The sequence below is a fragment of the Atractosteus spatula genome, chromosome 6, assembly GCF_055471065.1.
Source record: "Atractosteus spatula isolate fAtrSpa1 chromosome 6, fAtrSpa1.hap1, whole genome shotgun sequence".
Classification (NCBI taxonomy): domain Eukaryota; kingdom Metazoa; phylum Chordata; class Actinopteri; order Semionotiformes; family Lepisosteidae; genus Atractosteus; species Atractosteus spatula.
Window position 1 is genome coordinate 21616313 of NC_142711.1, and position 23057 is coordinate 21639369.

Below are 23057 nucleotides of genomic sequence, written 5' to 3' on the forward strand. Positions count from 1 at the left end.
AAGCAATGACTTCTTTGGTTTAACTTTGGTTAGGGACAACAACAAGCTTGTAAGATATACAGTGCAGAAGATAACATTGCATTCTTAACAGCACTCTCATTATACAGTCAGTATAGCAGTATAGCAAAGCAGTCCTTTTATGCACTGATGCCAAAGCAGGTATGAGGCTGACACCATGAACCTCACTAACAAGGAACTGTACCCAAACTGGCATCAGAAGAATTCCTATTTTCCATATATTCTTCTATGACACAGGAATTACTTTTGACAAATCCAGAAAAAAGTACCAAAAATAAATAAAACTGGAGCTCACATGGGAGGAAAATGGGGGGAGGGAGTTAATCGAATCAATGCATCCCAGTGGGGAGGGTAAGGGAATATTTCAGTCTCCACCCGGCTTCATAAGATGGAATTTTTGGGGGGTTGCAGTTAGACCTAAAAAACAAAAGGAGGTGCTACCAGTACGGCATTACACACATTCCACGTGCAAGCTTGGCATTGATTAGCTGGTGTGCCACGTTCTTTAGAGGAACGGAAAGGACCGCACGCAGACTGCATCGCAGTCAGGACCACCATCCAGCTAGTTCACTTCTCTGGCCCACAGAAAGCTAACTGGGCGTGGAATGGCCAGTTTAAAAAAAACAGAGAGAGAGAAGAAACGAGACATTTATTGGAAGTGTTAGCTAACAGTGAAAACTAGCAGGTCAGCGCATTTTAAAAACGAATTGATTGATGTACATCATTGCTGTAGTCTAATCATTCCAGAACTGAATTCCTGGAATTGCTGACAATGCAGGAAATATGATACCTCATAGTAATTTCAATATAAGGATCTGTGAAATTATAATTAGTGAAAAATCACAATCAAATGTTTATTCTTATACTGTACTGTTAACTTAGTATGTGAAGATTCTATGATTTTATATAGTCCACAGGAAAGAATATGAATGTGAGAAGCCATGCAGTCCATCTTGTTCACAGGGTTTCTAGTAGCTTACTGACCTAACAGTCTCATCTGGACCTTCAAGGACCAGCGTCACAGCGGGTCAGTTTTATTCTAGACCTCCATAAACCCATCTGCGTGATGAAGAACGTCCCTATTTTAAACCTAAATGCACTCAGACCGAGGTTCCTTTTGTATCTGTGGGTTCTCATGTCACTGTTAGTTCTCTGGGTTGACTGTCAGTACCTTTCAGACTCAAAAATACTTCCATTATGTGCTATTCTAATCTCTTCTGTTCAAACACTTACGATATTCAGTTGCTTTCATGTGTCTGTGTAATGCATTCTCTTGCAGCTCTGTTTTGAACTGTGTCTTAGACTAGCCCAATGCATATTATACTTTTTATGCAACATCTCTTGACTTTAATTCCTTACTATTCACAGGGTCGACTAGTGTTAGGGATCTGTTTAGTACACAGGGCCTAAGGGATACAGGCAAACAAAGGCAGTGATATATCGGAAAACAGTGCTCTATTTACAGCGCTGAATAAATAAATCCAAAAGAACAAAACATAACACCAGTCTCTGTGATCTTACTACACCGAGCCTCTCCAAATCCATAACTAAAGCAGAACCAGGCAGCTAAAGTAATAACCAGTACCAACCAAAAGCAATCTAGAACTTTCCAATTCACCTGGACTTCAGCTCCGTTCTCTCCCTAGCTCACAGTCAGGAGACCCCTTCAGGAAGCCTCTGCTTCCTAGTGTTGTACTGTTATCTGACCAATGGTCTTCATCAGACTGATCAGGTGACAACATGACCACAGGTCATTTCCATAGCCTTCTGGAGGATGTAGTGGCAGGAAGATCTGCCATCTTGCTTCCCCCTATGCTGCAGTGTCAGGTTAGGCTAACATTTTGTTGTCTTTTGTCGCTTCAACACATTACCTGAATAAGGAGCGGACTCATTAAGGAGTTCACAGAAAGCACTTAGGTCATAAATCTGTCTCATGCTCTGTCCCACCCTTTTTTGCATTTAAAATATACAGTGCAGTCCGTAAGTATTTGAACAGTGACACACCGTGTTGATCTGGCTCTGTACTCCAGCACGTTGGATTTGAAATGCAACAATGACTGACTATGAGGTTAAAGTGCAGAATGTCAGCTTTAATTAGAGGGTATTTATGTCTATATCGAGTGACCCATATAGGAATCACAGGCCTTTTTATACACAGTCATTTCAGGGGACCAAAAGTAAATGGACACATTAGCATAATCTTAAATAAAGTTATCATGTTTAGTACTTGGTTGCAAATCCTTTGACTGCCTGAAGTCTGCGACTGATAGACATCACCAGACGCTGGGTATCTTCCCCGGTGATGCTCTGCCAGGCCTGTAATGCAGCCGTTTTCAGTCTCTGCTTGTTTCGGGGGCTTTTTGCCTTCAGTCTTGTCTTCAGTAAGTGAAATGCATGCTCAATGGGATTCAGGTCTCGTTAGTTAATGAGATAGATATTGACATGACTAATATCCTGTCACATCTATGTTTCACATTAATTATTGAATCTGATATTAAAATATAGGGCAAATTGTAGTGAAAAGGTCTGGTGCTTCTTTTTTAAAACACCCTTATTCTTACACTGTTATTTAAAAACCAATTGAAACATAAAAGGTCTATACACCACAACTATATGTTTCAATCTGCCAAAAAGCTGTAACCCCTGCAATGTTCTAAGCCACCACAGTCCTCCCTCTACAGATCAACTGCATGGATCCCAGTCTCTTAAACGGCACTTCCAAAAGAAACTGTTCTGAGTTAGAATCATAAAAGGAAATAAAGAAAAGAGCAGAATGCTATACCGGAAAAAAAAGAGAGAGATTTTTATCCTTAAAAACAGGAGGTTCGCCCACGCATTCACCTGGGACTTTTCTTGGCCAGTGCAGGCAAGCCAGAAGGTTATAGGAGCCTGGGAATGTTTAACATCAAGAAAGTAATCATAACCCAGCAAGAGCAGAGGGAATTGCACAGGAAATGTGAAAAGTAACCCTTTCCTGCCAAAATGTAGGAAGAATTTCTCTTCTTATTTTGCCAATATGTGGAGGAAGCTGGCTGGAATTATCAGTTATGGACTAGAAGCAAAGAAAAACAATCGAACAGACAATCACACTTCACCTACAGTACACTGGAACTGCTCAGCATTCCTAATACATAGAAAATGGCTTCACGCTCTGCCAGAGTAATTCTAAAAAAAACTACCCTATTGTTTTTATACTGTATTTTAAGAGTTTATAGCTTTAACAATTACAAGGTCATTACTCATACAGTAACTGCTTAATTACATATGCTACACCGATCAGCGTAATTACTGACTCAATAGCGGTTACATGATAAGCCACTGATAACATAGGGAAATGAACACACTTACTGTTAAAATTACTAGCATGCCTTACTAGCATACTATTCTTTATGCTGAGATAGTACGTTTTTGTGACGTGAGTTATTAATACCTTAAGAAAGATTCCTAGCTTCACAGAAATTAATACATTTAATGGCATTGGGCGAACTTAAAGAATCCACAAAACTAGTAGTAATGCAAAGGCTCAATTAATTTGACTTTTTTTTAATCGTTTTTTTTTCTTGCGTAACATACGCCTAATGTAGTGTACTTATCTAACACTCTATTAAAAATAATTCAATTGCCTTGCCGATGTTGTGAGCTCTCTGGCTTTGACTGGCACTAATGCATAAATACTAAATTAATCAGCCTGAAGCTCAATGGTTAAATGGAATATTAGCTCTAAAATCCAGCTGTGACATAAAAGATATCCAATCATGAAATGTTCTCTTGCACATTTAAATAAATGATATTCAGTAATGGCTAATGGGAAGAGGTAAGTGGTTGGTAGCTAAATATTAGATTAGGAATGCATTTCCTACCCATCCTCTGGTAAACCAGGTTAAAATACGTGCTGCTCCTGGTACGCTTTAAGGAAAAAAAAAAACATGGTGCTTAACAATACAGGTGCTCGCTCTTGGCTATTGAGTTTTAGTAAATAAGAGCAGCAGCAAAAATAAACTACATATCAAGGATGTGCTTCAGGAAATTGAGCGCTCTTTCTGCTTGCTGTCCGTAACACACCAGCAGCATAACACAGTCACTATGAGGCCTGCAACATAGGAAATGTTCTGTATTGCTTGAAAGATTTGGGGGGGGGGGGGGAGGCAGACATGCTGATTAAAACCCGTCCCCATTCTAATCTACAAAAATGAGTACATAAAGAGTGTTTTAAAGGCCCTGCCGTGGAGGGACTTGCTTAATAGGCAAAGAGAACAGGGGAGGCAATAAAAAATAAACAAAAAGACCAAAATGTATTTTAACTGAAAAATAAACAAGGAACTAAAAAAACAATATGAAACATTTTAATCACTAAATAGGACAGAAAGAAAGCACACTGCAACAAATGACCTGTTTGAGGCTTGTACAACCGAAGCGTCTTTGATCGCATACAGGAATCCCAAAACAAGAGTGAACCACTACCCAGCAAAACCACAAGAACCTACAACTGCGCCCCTGCTAGGGTAGAGATGGGACAGTTAATGACGCAGGCAAAAACAAAAACTTCCTGACTGAGTCAGATTACCCAGGCTGCTTTGGTCCTAACTAATTGACGATATTCTGTTACCATAACCCTAGAAAAACAGGTTATCACTGCAGAAAGCACCAAAAAGCTGTTGGGCAGGGAGAAAAAATAAACTTTAAATCTCCTTCAACTCTAATTAGTAATTTCAAACTCAAGGTGAAGTCAAATATAAAGTCAATACAACCATGCTCGCTGAAAAGCTTTTAGTCTTAATTATTGTCCTAATTAGCTGTGACTCTCAAGAACTACGCAATCTGTTGGCTCTTCTTCTGTGTGGCGTCAGTGAGAAATGACTGCAATATTGACAAAGCTACTTTGGCCTTCCATTAAAAAGCAACCACTGTAAAAAAAAAACTTTTTGGCAGCACAGATCTATTGCAGTGTCATCTACTGTGTAATACTGTTGCTTTGGAAATGTAAGCAGGTTCATATTCTTGTCTTTGTTTGCAGTTTCACTAAACAACTAAATCAAAAGTAGTAACTTAAAAACGGTACTGAATCCCTTCCAACAACTAGCGACTGTCTTTAATACCCATCCCACCAATATCACCAGTTGATGGTGCAGGTTATGGTAAAGGAAAATCAAAGCACCACAAACTGTGAGAAATGGGGCCATTAGAATCCTTCCATCCATTTTAACCTTTTCATCCAGTTCAGGGTCGGTGGGGGGGACCGCTACCTATCCCAGCAAGCAATGGTAGCATGGGGAGATACACCCTGGTCCAGGTGCCAGTCCATCGCAGGGCACACACAGATACAAACACACACACACTCACACAGGGGCCAGTTATCACAGAAACCAATTAAGCTACCAGTATGTCTGGAATTGAACCAAGGATGCCTGTATTGCGAGGCAGGAATGCCAACTGGGGCCATTGTAATGTATTTAAAAAGCCAAAATGATGGTTAACTTCTGTTTCTTCTTGTCTTCCCGTCACAGATGTGGACCCTATTTGACAGAGAACTGTGATTCTAGATGAGCTGACTAAACAAACACAAGCACCATTTTGCCTTGCCTTCATTTGAGCAGCTATGGTCTCTGATGTCAACGTGTTAAAAACAGCTTGCGTGTCTTGCCTGAATAACACTAAAAAAATACAAAATAAAGCCATCCTTAGTTACCTTTTGGAACAGAAAGCCTTTCAGGGCTGTTAGAGAATGGATAAAGCTGATAAAGACAAAGGAAAAGGAACAGTCCAGCTAAGCAGCTGCATGTTATTACTCTATCCCCAGTTCACAGGAAATGAACAATCATTTAGCACTGACAGGTACATGCTGAAACTCACTATCTCTCCTCTAAGACCTATGAAATAATGTATTACAGCAGTTTAGCATTAACCTCAAGGCTTACTTCAGATTTTTGCCAAGGTCAGTCTTATACCTTAGCTGTTTTTGTATACTTATAAGAGGAAAGGAAAGATGTTGCTGTGAGACCAAAAAAAAACAACAACAGAAAAAGCATCTAAAGCACTTTTACTGCTTATGAAAACTTGTAATTTAAAGGTCTCTGGTGAGTTGTGGAAGGCTTAGCATATCCAACTTTAACTGGGGTGTAACTGAAAGGCTGCCTTAATGGACTGCCAGATCAGAAGAGAGAAGGCTGTAAATGCATTGCCCTGTTAAAATAATAGCATCTGAACATGATCTGTACACTGCAAAGAGCTGGATACCCCAAACAAAAAAAGACAGTAATTCTCCTGAAGTCAGTATTCTGTATACTGTAGCTTAACATAACACAATTAATTTAATTTAGTATTTAAGTACAATTAAGGAAACCTTAACACTCACCACTAGTGTGTGATTTACTGTGAAAAGAGGTTTAAAAATAAATATTCTTAACACTCATTTAATTATTTACCTGAATATAAGTGTTATAGTGGGGAAAACAGAATAATAAAATAGTTTAGCCTTTTATAAGATGCACGGCTTTGTTGTAACGTTGTTGAGGTTTTCCCACTGGCTCATACTATATGGTATTATTGATCTGAAAAGCCATGCAACTCCATTAGCACTTTCTGACTAGGCGTTAACCACTCTAGTATTTTGCTAAACATAAACAACTCTGCTAAACCAAATACTTCACTTACCAATGATTTAACCGATCAAATGAAACATCACTGGGTTCTGAATAGTGGAGTTTAAATCTACTCAAACAAATTCATCCTGATTGAACCAAGTTAAAGGTTTCTTCAAATAGAGTGCAGACTTTTATTATGTCACATCCTGTTATTTCTTTGGTAAAAATCAAGTAGGCACTCACAATGAAAAGAATAAGTGGAGAAACTTGTTTTGTCTGGACACTGCGATGATAATGATTAAAAAAAAATTAAAAAGTACAGGAACTGGCAGGAATGTAAAACCACAGATGTCTAATGTATTTAGAGAACTATAAACTTTTGCCATTACTCATTTGTGCTACTTCTGCAATAGTGATTTTTTTTTGTGGATCCTGAATAAATTACATACTGATCACACCTGCTGCTTTTTAGGTCATAAATACCGTATCTTCTGTACGATAACAATTAGACCTACAGTCTGCATGACATTTTAGTGTAAAACCTGGCAGTTCTCTCAGGTCAAGGGACATGTTTATCATGTTTGTCTGCAAAGAACAAATGAAAGCAACATTTAATGCAGCAAAGGAAATTGTAGTAACTAGCCAAGGCATTTTTAAGCAAAACCCCCACAGAATGGAAAGTTTTACAGTTTCCTTTCAGAATATTAGTTACATTTTCTGAATCTATACAGTCAGGCTCTCCAATTCCCTTATAAATCAAGAAAAACTGTGGTTCTGCAGAAGAGGAAGAGAAGGCGACACAAAGAGCACGGTGTTTTTCCTTTTGAACTTTTATTTCCATAACACTGAGAACGGGGGTTACTTTCTGCTTTGCTCCGAGTTCACAGCACAGGGAATTCCCCCTGGAGAAAACGAGTCCCCGATCTGAACCAAAAAGCCCCTCTTCAAAAGCTTCTCAAGTAGCAGAAACATAGCAGTGCACTAACCTGGAGCTGACCTCCTGCAGGCCGGATAGGAAGAACGAATGTGGTCAGATTCGTGACTCCACTGTATTTCACACACACTTACTGGAGCATCACTAGAACAGGGCAGAACGGCACCTTTAATTATCCAACTTGCTACTTCACGCAAATATTTCTTTACAAACATAATATGTTTTTTATTTAGTGTATTGCTGTTACCATAAGGCGGCATGGTGGCACAGTGGTCAACATTGCTGAATTAGGGCACTAGATCCAATTCTGGACCAGGAGTGCTATCTGTGTGGAGTTTGCATGTTCTCCCCTCGTCCACATGGGTTTCCTGCAGGTGCTCCAGTTTCCTCCCAGAGTCCAGAGACATGCTGGCAGGTTAATAGGCTTCTGGGAATCTGGCCCTGGTGTGAGTGTGTGCGTGCGCGCCTGAGTTTGTGTCTGAGATGGAGTGGGGCCAGGGTGTGCCCTGCCTTGTGCCTGTTGCTTGCTGGGATAGGCTCCAGCTCTTCCCCACAATCCTGAATTGGAAGAAGCAGCTCAACCATGGATGAACGAATGGATGTTTTACAATAAACACATAAAAATAACTGGTCAGGGAGCTGAGGATTTTAGAATGATCAAGATCCCTCTTGTTGAGTTATGGTTCTTGAATAAATAGGTTCTCGATTTAGTAATGAATACATTCATTACAGTGAGCAAAAACCATGTTTGCTTTGTAGCGACATCTTTTATTCCACATTTCTAATATGAAAATCCAGTGGCAAGTTCCAAGTAGAAATCTGTTTGTACTGTAGTATCAAAGTGATTTTTTGCTAACATCTTCTACAGTGCATTTGTGATATTGATTCTAAGCCTGTAATTAATTTCTCTGTGGAACTACCACCACCAAAAAAATGACTAGAGCACAATTAATGCTTGAAAAACCTCAAAGACATACTTATTCCATCCTTTATATTGATAATTAATATTTTTCAAACATTTTGATAATGAACCATGAATGATAACCCTTCCATTTTACATGATAAAAGTAAAAAGGCTTTCATGGCGTGATCTTTCTCAACACTAAGTGACAGGCAGAGAATATTCATTATGTTGCATTCATTCCAAAAGATCTTTTGTTTTTACATATTGATTTTCATTACTTAGAATGACCTATCAAGTTGGCTTAGTTTCTTAGTTTAAAAAGAAAATGCCATTTCATTCAAATAGCAACATGTTCCAGTGCACAAACCACAGCCCTGGCCAGGTGCACTTTTGGTTATTTGCCATTTCCACATCTTGTCTATGTACAAGATTCTTTGTTAATAGCATAATTGTTTCAGGAAGGTCTGAGTAATCACTAAGAAACAGAATCCAGATTGCTTTGAGGACAGATAATGCTAGCTTTTAAATCAAAGACAGAAGGTTAACAGGAGTAAGGATGCCTTGGGTTAAAACGACACTCCTCTGTTTCCTCAACATGAGCACATATGGGAGTCTGAATGCAGCTCCAAGGACTGACAGGCTTGGTGAAGTCATTCCTCACCCAGGTATTTAGGCTGCCTTTCCCACTTCCTGTCTCATGTGACCCAGTCACTAATAAAGAATTCCTAGCTACTCCCATCTAAACATGGTTTCCTGTTTATAGAACGCGTGGGTTCAATTTTCAGCTGGTTGGACCAGGTGACTTGTAAAAGACACATTCCACCCCAGCATGAAGAATGCACACTGAGACACCGTTTATTTGGTTACGGAACGCGTGCAATTAAATTTGTTAGCCTTCTGTCACGTCTCTGTCTGGAGAGCAAACAAGTTTTTAATTATTCAAACAAAATGGAGAATTAAAATGTTATAATACAAGCTTCTTTTCTATAGCAAGATATAGATACCTAGTTTCAAGAAATCCAGTTAACTGTTAAGGCAGAAAACCAAAATTCACTCGAGACTTTTTATTAAATAAACATCCACCGTAATAATAGCTCCTCAAAGACTGAAATGGTCTTTCTTGATATTTGAGCATTTTATGAACAAAAGGTTAAAATACAAACCCTTTTAAATAATTTAATTTTCACTTTATATCATTATTTTCCTTCTTTCTTGTTTTCAAAAGCTGGCACTTCCTGCTAGATACCCAATCTAAAAAAAACTAATCTAATTTTTTTTGTCTTGCACTCATGATTCCTGAGATTTTTTTTTCTATTTCGCAACTCCATATTTCACACAGGATCAAGCAGAAACAGTGCCTTTTAAAGTTTTGATTTTTGAATATTCATAATTTCAATATGCTCCACCTTTTGTAAAACAGAGATTCTTGTGCTCTGCGTTTTCTGAAAATACTCTTACATACCCCCCAAATACACCCAAAAAGCCTGTTATGTGTGTTATTTGTAATGGCAAGCAATGCTACCCAGGGAGAATAATTTAGGTTATTCCTAAATCCTAAATCCCTACAGCTACACATGCTTTGCTTTCTTAAATCACTACAGACTGACATACCCAGACCAAATTTGGGAATGCAGCAGTGTTAATTCTCAGGAATGGTTTTCCTGTGTGTAAGAGTCCCATGACAAAGTTAAGGTATTTTTTTCAGGAAAAAAAAAACCATATCGACTCAATCTGTTTATTCCACAGTTTTCACCCCCACACAGAGCACCTGCGTGAGAGGGACTGTAATATAGAATATAGTAATAAGAGAATTCTAGAAGGCAAGCAGTAAGCAGCTTGTTCCTGCACTTAGGCTGGAAGTGCAATTATCCACAAATTAAATATGCATCGGCCTATTATCACACCCATTTTATTCTACAATCTGCACTCCACTTGTAATTCAATTTTTTATGCGCTCACCATGTTCAAAATATTTGCCACCCTCTTATTTTAAACTATTTATAACTGTATGTAAAGAAAAACAAAACCATATTTTACATGTAATTGGAAACCATGTACAGTATTCTAATGTGACGATAGGTTAGCGCATTCTAAATCAAATGGGCATATAAACTATATGCTGCACAGTGCCTTGCACAATTATTCTCCCCTTTTTTTCAATTACATCCAGTTTTGCTGAAAGGCAAACGATTTTTAAATTCAATATTTTTCATCAAATTTGAATGGTCAAACTTTCTCTCAGACTTTTGAAGGAGGTGTTTTATACGGCAACATAGCATTAAAGACCTGGCTATAGAAGAAAAATTAATATTACATTTGACTTCAATGCTTAAAGGCTTGTGGTTGGCTGGTTGCTACTGTACGCTTCCTTAAAGAAGAAGTAGCTGTATGCTGCTTACATTAACTGTCAAATGTTACTACAAGTTCTGTGAAAACCCACATAACGTGGCAGCTTGATTCTGACAAAAGTGCAATTAAGAGTCACTCCGTTTGGAAAAGGCTGCAGAGGGCCAACGAAATACTCCACAGCAGTCAGCTGGACTGGTGTCACCTTCACCGCGCAACACGCAGGGGGTTAACTGAAGCCAAGGGGGGCTCTTGTTTGGCTTTAATGGAGTTTCCCTGTTTCTTTCCGTAACGTCTAATCACAAATTCAGAATCTCTTGCAGTGAATTATGAATGACGGACAGGTATGCAAATCCAATATGGATGTCAATTTCATCGTTTATGCACAGCACTGGAAAACACCGCCCAAGCTCCCCTCTTATGTAAATAATTGAATGACAGAATCTTTTACAACACAAAGGAGGGCAGGGGACTGCCAGACGCAAGTGGAATCGATGGGACCACAGCGTTCTGCGGGAACAGCAGCAGTAGGGAGCAAACACTTTGTTATTCTTTCATGTATCCCACACATTTCTGCACGGGTGGACAGATGCACAGCTAGATTCCACCTGCCACGTCTACATTCGCCCGCAGAGTGTTTTTTGACAAAAAGAAAAGTATGGATCTCCTGCACACCTTCATCCGGTAGGTTGAAAGATAACAAAGACAAATGAGGAGTTCAGCAAAAACCCAGGCTGCTCCTCAGAGTGAACAACCCCAGGGAAACCGAGTGCCTTGACAGAACAAAAGCTGCTTCAAATTTGCTCTCTGTTCGACTTCTTCAGACAATATGATTTTCTCAATTAAACCTGCTTTGCAAATAATGACCCATTGAGATTCAATATGCAAATCGATACCCTTTCCACTGTGTCCCGGACACAAGCTTCCTCTAAGGAAGTCCTTTTCCACTGGGCCATTGATTCAATGGACAAAAGCGAAGGACTTACTGTCTCTTTTCTTTACGGCTTAAATCGCAACAACCGCAAAACTCCTTACTAATTCAAAACCACAGTATTAAGCACTCACAACTCAATATTTTCACGGTCTTGGCACTTTACATTAAACACCACAAAGAGACCACACTGAAAGTGAAACACGCAGTTTCCAACCTGGCTGTTCAGACTGTGCATGCCCTTACACCTCCTCATGACATGAAAAAGTCTACTCTACAGTTGAAAAATAATTCTGAAGACAGTGAATGCTTTCGCTGCTTGATTTCTAGACTACATTTCAGTGAAAAACCCTACTGTTCCCTTTTTGTGTGAATGCCTCAAAGATAGACTTGAAGTGTAAAAGTATGGAACAGGACGTGGAGCCTTGCGTTTTACTGGGCTGTTGACGCACTGCGCTTGCTGCCAGACTGTCAGGAACTGGAAAGGACTGACAGGGATGGATTTTCTTTCCAACGTTTCATGGCGAGCAGCGTGGTGGCGTAGTGGTTAGCACTGCTGCCTTGCAGAGCTGGGGCCCTGGGTGTATGTCCTCCCCTAGTCATGGTCACCTGGGTTTCCTCCCACAGTCCAAAGGTGTACTGACAGGTTAATGGCCTTCTGGGAAAACCGGCCTTGGTCTGAGTGTGTACATGTCCTGTGTCCGTGTGCCCTGGGTGTACCCTTGTACCCTTGCCTTGGTCCGACTCCCCCACAACCCAGAATTGGAAGAAGCAGTTAGAAAAGAGACGGATGGGTACTTCGTGCTCAAGTATTCAGCAACACACTTCCTCAGAAATGGGGAGAAAAAAGAATTCTGTCTGAGAAGATAATATAATGTGCTCCCAAAATCTGGCTAATGATAGATGAGACTAGTAGTTTGAACAAAAAAAGTACCTTGTGTGTGTGATACAGTTGCCCGTACCTTTATTAATCCAAAAACAGGTTTTATGGCATTAATAAAAATGAGAATTGTATCTTTAAATAAAAGGCTAGATTTTTGTTAACACGGTTATGCATGGCTAAATACATAACACACGTAGCGCTGCTGTTCCCCTGCCAGGATTCAATCAGTCACTTAGGGTCTCAGAGACACATAGCGCTACTCCTTAGACCAAGGAAAGCTCAGCTGCCCCAGGACACTGGATTTTCTACCACAGCACACTTCCATACGAGTCCAGTCACATACAGTACACAGTAAATGCTAGTGGGAGATCGCACAGTCAGATTCTGAAACCCTATAGCCCCATGAGAGGAGGTCCATCAGACTGGAAATGTTTAAAAAATAGACTTGGCCTAATAGTAGAGGATTATGGTATTTGAATGTCCTCATTTAAAAAACGTTTAGCGGTTTGAAAACGTGTTGAAAGCGTATTACATTGATGTTAAGTGTTATGCTCGTGTCAGTTAAGTGCTCCAGCACCTCAGTTGCCCCTTGTAAATCTGCTCTCTCCCATTCATATGGGGAACCAGCACCTCGTGATGTACAAATTAAACACCGCTGCTCACAGTATACTGTTTCAACACATCTGTAGAAAGGCACATGGCAAATGTCCCACGTAATTATCATCAGCGCAGACGCTCAGCCTTCAAACATGCCATTTCCTGAGCCTGTGCTGATACACAATGACGTAGAGTGACTCTTGCCCACTCAGGGGTACAGATACATAACATATATCACTTATAGGGGACAACACAGTCATGTGTCTCTGTGTTACTGGTTGTGGAGAAATAAGCAAAGAGAGAAAAACAGATTTTTAAGCTTGAAAGGGAAACATCTGAAATTCATCTTTTTGCATGATTCAAATCATTAGCCGTGATCACTTTGAAGGTGAAGACCGTCTTGGATGGTCAAGCATGCAGACATGTATGAGATGGACTGCTCTCTGTCATTTACACAGGTGTTGTGGAGTAAGCGAGATATTGTTGACTGTATATTTTCTGTCTTCTCAGTCTTTGAACTCTGTAGCTCTTTCAAAGGCACTGTTGCCCTCACAGAAGCATCACTGGTTTCCTCCTTACCCAGCTGCTCAGTTTGGAGGGACAGCCTGATCCTGGCAGTGTTTCTGTGGTACGATGCGCCTTCCACTTCTTAATGATCAACATTAGAGTGCTCTAAGGGACATTCATTGTCTTTGAAATGTTTCATACCCTTCTCCTGATCTGTGCCTTTATGCAACACCAGCCCAGTGTTGTTTCAAAAGTGCCTTGGTCTTCATGATTGAATATTTGGTTCACATTCACGATGCGACTGAGGGACCTTACAGAGGCAGATATATTTATTCGGAAATCCTGTGAACCACTATTAATGCACAGAGACAGAGGCCACTTAACTAATTGTGTGGCTCATTAAGGTAATTTTGTGCACCTGAGTTAATTTAGGTTTGTCATAGCAACGGGGGTAATTTTGTGTTGCAGCTTCTGCTGGCATTAACTTCATTCACCCATTAAAGTGTTCAGTTTGAGCAGTCAAGTTCCTGATTAAAAACCTTCACTTTAGAAACTAGGAATACATGGTTTCTAATTCAAGAAAATTGGAAGGGGGGTACATCATTCTGCAAGGCGGTAGGCTTTTATGTCTTTCAAACCGATATTCAGATAGGTATCTTACAGCAAAACAGTAACAAAAAACTAAATAAACATTTTCATTTAGGACAGCAAAAATGTTCTTAAATACATATGACACTAAATGTCTCTCTTGACAGTGTCACTCACTTCTGTACAACACACCAAAGGGCAAAGTAGTTTATTACTGAGGCAGAATCACAGTGAGGAAACCCCTTCCTCTGTGTTTCATTGTCACGGCTGAATGAAATAAGGACGTTTGGAATGTACAGTTCATTTTCTGTATATTCCACATTTGGGATACACAGTTAATTTCTAAAAATGGCAAGAGGCTATGTGACCTATCTTTTCTGCTGTAGTAAGTTATTGATCGAAGAATTTAATTTACTCCTTCCTTTAAGGGTCACACAGTCACCTTCCACTAGGGTGTCGACAGCCGCCTTATTCAGCATCTGCTAAATCTCTTTCCCGTATTGCTCCTGCAGGCTCGCTACCACTCATGTTATATTTGAAACACATGATCACGCGTCTTGCTATGGGATTCAGGTGGGCGCCCTCGCCTGCTGCCTACACAGGTCGGCCCCGCACCGTCGGGGACGCGAACCCGGGCCTCCGGCGTCACTCAACAGGGACCCAGCCTGGTGACCAGCGGCTGTGGTCCTGCTATCACAGGGAAGGGCGGTGACGTCACCGCTCTGGTAAGCCGGCTCTTACACACTCACCAGTGGCCGTATGCGTAACACTTGTAATACCGTGCACATAACCAATGAAAAAAGTCATTTCCATCCCAACGTGTAATAACTCCCGTATTTACCCTGCTGTTCGTACACTGCTTGCAGTTTACCTCATTTAGTACCTTCGGCAAATGCAACAGGCTTTCTTTGTCTAACAGTCTAGATCACAGGAAGATGAAGAGAAGAGCGGTGGAGCTGGAACAGGTCCCTGTGGTACCCAGCTCATGACCCCACTCCAATATGAGGCTATCAGCCCCGTCAGTACCTTTCTTTAGCTTCCCGAGACGTTTTCAGTGCACCTTACCTTGGATTTCTACAGCTTTGGCTTTGCGGATCACTGTAGTCATCCGTTTTATCAGAGGCTTTCTGAAAGTCCAAATACATCATGTGATATGCTTTAAATTTATCTCCTGCACCAGGTACTTGCTGAAAACTTCTAATAGGTGCGTTAGGGAATTTACCCTTTCTCTCTTTTGCAGAATGCTGCTTGCAATTAAAGCTTACACCTGAAGAAGACTCCACAGCCGAAACGTTGTGTTTCCTTTCTTCTCTTTTCAGCATGGAATAACCCTTTACTTGTTCCTTTGCAGCCTCCTTTGCTGACGCAGCTCCCCAACTGAACTACTGCTGCTTGCAATTAGATGCCTTTAGATGTAAGTGAGATTAAGCTGATTGGTCTAAAACTCTCTAGTTCTGTGCTGTCCCTTTTTTAATGAATGTTTACAATTTCCCAGTCAGTAGGTACTGTACATTCCTTGCCCTAAGAGACATCTGAAATATAATTTTAAGTGTATGAATAACTTCCCTCATTATTTTGAGCTGTATTGGGTGAATATCTCATTCAGGGAATTTATTTGAATGAACCACTGAAATAACCCATTACTGACTGAAATGACTTTTTACTGTGCATATCCAAATGTAAATTAATTGGCCTAGATTTTTTCTTCATACCTAAAAACTATTATGGTTGACACTGCAATGAAAATGGACTACAACAGTATCTTATTGCTTAATATTCTCAGAATATCTCAGCTTCTATTAATCTGATGTTATTGTTACAATTCAGGTATGGGCTGCAGAATCGATATTGTTTGCCACTCTTGAAAGTTCACATTTCAGAAAACCTAAAAAGAATTTGTTTCATTTGAGATGTCTGCCTAGCTGCAGGTAGGCTAAGAGACAGGTAAACGCAGATGATCATGACCACTTCCTGGTTTACTCTGGTTAATTAACTTTGTGATAAATCATTAGAGCCTTCACAGGAACACAGCAAAAACAGACAAAGACAGCACACAGGAGGACAGGAAGGAAACAGAAGGGAGAGAGAGAAATAGAGAAAAATAAATACTATCTTGACTTCCTCTAACGTGTGCTATGTGAGAGAACCTTGTTCTGATCAATCTCTGGCTAAGCAATTTGAAGCTTGTTACAGGTTGGTTGCTTTCTGTCCTTTTCAGGTTTGGAAATTCCGATTTCCTGTATTCTGGAACCCTCAGGCTAAATATGTTCTCTCCTTTAGGAGAGAGGTTTCCATTTAGCTTTGGCCATTCATGCTGTGGGAAGAGAGATTTAGTTCTAGGTCATATTCTTGTTTTAGAATGCAGCATTCTAGGTTCTGAGTTCTGCAGAGAGTAGGCCCCTGAAACACAACTTTGTATATATTTGTTTTTGTTTCCTGTTGGATGCCGTGTCTTCAGTGTTATTAATAAAAAAATTTTCTCAGAGTTTCACTCTGATTTGATTACGCTCCCACCAAAACTGTGCCAGAGAATACAAAGAGCTCAGTATTTTTGTGGCCCTCTGAGTTTGTCATATCATCATACAACAAGACAAATCTGTTCTGCTACAACAACAATAACATTTTTAAACTTGATAGCTTTTACAAGCCAGGAAGGACCTAGCTAACGGACTGATCATGGCTGCGAACTAAAAGAAAACCAACTGGCTATCTAATTCATGAAAACATAAATTAAGCCAGCAGCCATATCACCCTGCAACTCACAACTGGCAGCCCACTGAAGCTAAGCAGGTGTGAGCCTGGTCAGTACCTGGATGGGAGACCTCCTAGGAAAAACTAAGGTTGCTGCAGGAAGAGGTGTTAGTGGGGTCAGCAGGGGGTGCTCACCCTGCGGTCCATCTGGGTCCTAATGCCCCAATATAGTGACGGGGACACTATACTGTAAACAGGCGCCGTCCTTCGGATGAGATGTAAAACCGAGGTCCTGTCTCTCTGTGGTCATTAAAAATCCCAGGGCGTCTCTTGAAAAGAGTAGGGGTGTAACCCCTGGCCAAATTTCCCATTGGCCCTTACCTCCTAATAATCCCCATCTATGAATTGGCTACATTACTCTGCTCTCCTCCCCACTGATAGCTGATGTGTGGTGAGTGTTCTGGCACACTATGGCTGCTGTCGCATCATCCAGGTGGATGCTGCACATTGGTGGTGGTGGAGGGGAGTCCCCATTACCTGTAAAGCGCTTTGAGTGGAATGTCCAGAAAAGCGCTATATCTATATCATCAAGTAAGCAATTATTAATTAAATTATTATACTTGTGTATGCTATTAAGTCTATGTACACTTAATACATAGACTGACCCAGCTGTTCCTGAGAAATAAATTCTTGATTCATTTGTTTAAAACTCCTCACAAGAATCAGCTATTCTAGTGTCTCTGCTACACATAAAACAAGCCCTTGATTTTCACAATCTGCTCAGAGACCACAATGCCTTTATCTCCCGCCATGACAAGCCAATGAGATACAAAATGGATCCAAAAACTGGGAAGATATCAAAAGACGATTTCGGAAGCCAGAGATACACCTCGAGGGTTCATTGTTTGTCAGTCAGCATCTACCGTGAAAAAATACTGGATGACTAACAGTCAAACCACAGTTGTCAGCTACAGCACTGTGATTACCACTCTTACTTCAAAATGTACCATCATCCATTTGCTTAGCACTTCATCCAGTACAGGCTCATGTGGCAGCTGGATCCTAGCAAGCAATGGCTGCAAGGCAGGATACAACCTGGACAGGACACCAGTCCATCGCAGGGCAGGCAGACACACAGACTGGACTGGACTTTCAGACACCCCCCCTGTACCAATTTTACAGAAGCCAATCAACCTACTAGTATTGTTTAGGTGGGTAGCTGCATCAGCATGCGTAGGCTGCAAAGGAACAAGTAAAAGGCTTAATCCATGCTGAAAAAAGAAAGAGAACACAACGTTTCGGCCGTGGAGCCTTCTTATTGTGTAGGACTGCAGGAGGAAACCAACGCAAACATGGGGAAACATGCAAACTCCGCACAGATAGTACCCCAGGTCCTGAACTGAACCCAGGGCCCCAGGCTTGCGAGGCATCAATACTGACCACCGTGACAATGTGCCACCCCAAAATGTACTGCTCACATGTATTTCACGTGAAACGCACAGGAGAGGCCATACAGACACCAGTTCTTCAATGACCGTGACTGGACAATGACTGGACTGTGAACCAATACAGCAGTGTGACAACACATCTAACCCCTCCCCCACAACAATGATTCATCAACGAACACTGAATCAACCCTACAGCTATAAACCCAATCAAACTGTGGACAAGGTTATGGTATGATGCCTCATCACTTTCCGTTTTCATCTCCCTTGACATAAAACCTGCATGCAGCACAAAATCTTTTTTTGGAATTTGAAATTTCTCACTTTGTACCAAATGAATGAAACTTCTTAACAGCCTAAATGAGATTCAGAGTCAGCACATACTACAGGGAGGCCACATATGAACATGAATCAGGAAAGAAATTGATTTACTCATTCGAGTTACAAGTGTAGCCCACTTTGATGACCATTCTGCAAGGTTTAAGGATACCCATAAAGTTTAGAATATAATGTGTTCTTCACCTGCAGATGGGAAGAATGTGTTTCCTTCCTAAGAAAAACTTAACAATCAACAACTGCAAAATGGAAACCAAAGTCAAAATAGTTCTACTATCCCGTGTGGGAATTGAGGAGAAAAAGTAAAACACATAAAATACAGATAATCACCTATTTCACGTGTGGTATTCTACTCGGGCTATGGTCTAACTTCAGTCCAGCAGTTTCTGCTTAATGGTATGAATATTTAGTAACATATCTAAGTGTCCTGGAACTACCAGCATCATTAGGGAACTGGACTGGGAGAAAGCTATTTGAATACTACTGCATCTCTGTAATTCAGTGTAGAATGAAAGGAAACCTTAACCCTGATCAAACCTCACAAGTATCTTCTAAAGTGTTCCTTAGATGCTAAATGGATCACAAACATTTAATCTAATAAAGGGTCCCAGTGCATACATCAGCTCAAATTTTGCCTGTGTTTCGGATAAGATGCGCGTTACAGATCTCTAATTTTAAATATATATATATGTTTACATTGATTACAAAATCAAAGTTTGTGATTACGGGTAAAATCATTTTTTATAAGTCCCAACAAAGCAGCCGCCTTACAGCGCTTAAAATAATAACGATATTAGTTATGTTAAGGCCGACATGTTATCCCACTGTCCACAGAACGTGTGGAGCAGGGAGACGTGTGCATACATCACAATATCAGCTGAGTAGTAGAGGGAACCACTGGGCTTGGGCAGGGGCGACAATGAAGAATTTAGACTGAGTGCATTCCGATGCATCACTTTAATCTGGGCAATCGCATTCTTCGTTACACCCAAGGCTAAACTCGTCGCTAGTGTGCATTTGCAAGTTCAATTAGGAGTACGAAGGATTCAGTTATGGGGGACAACGAGAGTTCCTTGAAACTACTGCCAATCTGCAGTTTACACAGAGCGCAGCCACAACCTTAAAGTTACATGCATAAGAATATGCGTGCAATATATACGGCCTCGTAAACATTAGAGCAACCACTCTCAGCAAAAATGAAAGCAAAGTTTGCGCTGCGAAGGAGAAATTACGCCTCATTAGCAGGAATGTCTACTTTGCCACAACCGCTGTACTCTCTGTCTAGACGTCGCAGCTTTTCCTGAATGTGCTCTGCAGGCCACAGCCTGCCACTGCCCTGAACCCTCCTATTGGCTGAAGTTACTGTCGTAATCCCGTCACCCAAGAACGCGATTGGGTTTTATTTTCCGCAGCTGCGGCGGCAGCCATCTCGGCAATCCTACAAAACTTGTATTCCTCACCTTTCGGTTGGGTCCTGCGGGCGATAAAGGGTTTCTCTTCCCGTATATAAAAGTGTTACAGTTTAATTCTCATGCTGAAAAGCACACTCACACAACTGTTTCGCCACAGCCATTTTGAGCTGTACTTTCTAAACGAAACGAAAAGGGGAGTTTGTGTTGACTAGTTGTCCATTTGTTACTATTAATCCTCTCTTTATTTTCTTAGAAATTAAATAAGACATTGAATTATTCTCTGATAAGTTTTAAAATATATTTTTCTTTTCTTATTTTGATGAAACGTTATTAAATGTATGGAAATAAAAACTGAAGCTACCTCTCCGTAAAAAAATGGTATGGCTCAGGCAACACCGCATTATGTTGCACAATTTGACCAATGAGCGACAGGCAGGAACGCGATAGCCAATCAGAGCTTTAAAGGAGGGGCTTCCCGTCTTTCTCTCCTCCCCTTTCCAGCACCGCTCAGTGTGTATTTAGAGCCCCGGAGGCTGGCCGGTAGTGTCACTGAACAGATGCGAATGATTTGGATTTTTTTTTCCTGTGGGAAAGTTGTTGTTGTTGTTGTTTTTTTAGTTTAGTTTTATATGAATTTCAGTGTTCCTTTCACATGGTTGTTAGGCTATGCTCGTGAAATATTTGTCGCGGTCTTTTGGAATTGAGTCCGAGGTGGCGCAAAATTGGTGCTTTCTTTAGCAAGATGAGTGTTTGGGAGCTTCTTCAGTTCAGATTTATTTCGCTCTAGTAATGCAGTCTGCTTGGGTGCATTCTGGGTTAGTGTAAATTATGATAATGTTATTATAGAATTCTGGTTATATAAGAGTTGATGCTGTGTGGGGGTTTGTTGTGGGCGTTTTTAAAATGTTTAACTCCCAAGTAGTTATCAACGTGTGCTTAGAAGGGCAACATTGAAGAACTCGTTTTATGTATTATTAATGTGTATCTAATAACTGTATTTGTATTTTTAACACGTATTTCGAAAATTTGGATTCTTAACTGACACAGTTAAGGTTGTTAGGGTAAAATATGAGAAAATTGAAATATGATACCGAAAGAAGACGGGATTTTTTTTTTCCAAAAGTTGGAGAAGACCGGTTTACAGGCAATTATATTTAGTTTCTCGCTTTTGCATTTTTTACACTGGTGCCTCTCAGTCCAGTCTTTATCTTAACGGTCGCGATGAGCTTCTTAGAATGCCGAAGTAGGCTTGCAGAAGGTGTGGAGATCTGAAACAGCACATTGCCCCCAGCCTGTCTGTGTGGCTTATTCTTTCCAGGAGTGGTGGGGTTTGGATCTTTGGACTCAAGTGCTGCAGCCTCAGGCTGCATCGTTAAGTGGCGATGACTTCTTGTTCGTAATTCTGAGGTCATTCTCCTTATTGTCCGTCTGAAAGTGAGCTTCCTCTCCATCACTATAATTGCTTTTTGCACATTTCCCTTCTCTCGCCAGCCCTTAGCTCCTGGGGGTGGTTAAGGCTGGACATCAGGCTACGTAGGTTGTGGGTTCCAATCTCACTTGGGGCTCTACTGCTGTACACTTGAGCACAAGGTAGATCATCTGGATTGCTGCAGTAATCCCACCTGCATAAAAATGTACAAAAATGTGTATGTGCAAAAATTAGATGATTCATTATTTAAGATAAAAGTGAGCAAATCTTTCTATATAGGTATTTAATAGAACTTGTACAATTTCTAAATGATCAGCTGTAAATAGCCATGTTAAAATGGAGAAGGGTTTTTTTTTGAGGGCTCATGTTAAGATTTAAATCAGAATCCCACTGGGTTTGAGATATATAATTTCTCCAGCCTTGGATAAATCTGAAAGTCTTCGAGTGGGATTTTGAGATCTGGAGGGAAGAGATTTTCCAGATGTCTAAAACCAGAGTGTTGGTACAGTAAATAACAGGGAAAGGGCTCAGTTTGGCAGAGGAGGGCATGTCACAACAAAGAGTAATGCAGGAAATGACCTGTTTCGAACAGGCAGAAAAAACTATAGTGTCACAAAACTGCGCTATTGTGCCAAACTGGATATCTGTAGTGCACGTAGTTCATAAACTGTGATAGATGAATCAAGGGTCTGCTGAAAGGTTTATTTGAAAACCCTGGGGAAAATAGATTTTTGTATGCTTTGATTGTTCATCTTCAGCATCATCTAGGTATTTTACTCATCTGTGATGGAGTACATTCATCATATTTCCATGCTCCATGCACATGGACTGGATATATTGTATCCATTTATTGAACTACAGTATCAGCTCCTATATTTCAAACGCAGTACCAAAGCAAAAAATCCAACTTAAAAATTGTAAATGCCCAGCTTTGTCAGGAGCTCTATTCTTTTCATTAGTAAAGAAATATAAATATACTTTGAAAGGGTATTGAGTCATTGCTTATATACAGCCACCTACTGTATTGTGGTCTCTGCGCTGTGTACAGGATAGGTGCTAATTTCCACTATATATGGTGACTCGTGATACTCAGGATTCCCCCCAAGTTTCCATTAAAGAGCAGCATGTCTCACAGGAGGCTAAATCACAAGAACAAAGGAAACCTTTGGAGCAATTTTGGTTTAATGCTGTTCCTAAGTCAATGATGTAACCTTATTCACTAAGAAATCAGTTTCAGATGTATGGACACATTTGCAAAAAGTGATAACACTCTTTATAATTAAATCATATGTATAAAAATGGTATAGAAGAATTTACAACTTTTAAAGGTTTGATCTGACACTGAATCACAGTGGCTTTTGGAAGGCTTACCACATGCTTTTCTATAGTGGCACAGATGTATTTTCATTTTAAAGTGTCACACATTTAACACATTTAGTGAGCGTCACTAAAAGC

The 23057-nt window shown here is 40.4% G+C and overlaps 1 protein-coding gene across 2 annotated transcripts in view; it reads right to left on the reverse strand.

The window, feature by feature from the left end:
* znf438 (zinc finger protein 438) overlaps positions 1-20278 on the reverse strand; it is a 71419-nt gene extending 51141 nt beyond the window's left edge. Inside the window, exon 1 of one of the 2 annotated variants that reach the window (XM_088919093.1) lies at positions 20222-20278. The gene's annotated coding sequence lies outside the window, so the exon portion shown is untranslated. The remainder of the gene's footprint in view (positions 1-20221) is intronic. The other variant, XM_088919092.1, reaches the window with a different exon arrangement.
* Positions 20279-23057: the final 2779 nt, after the last annotated feature.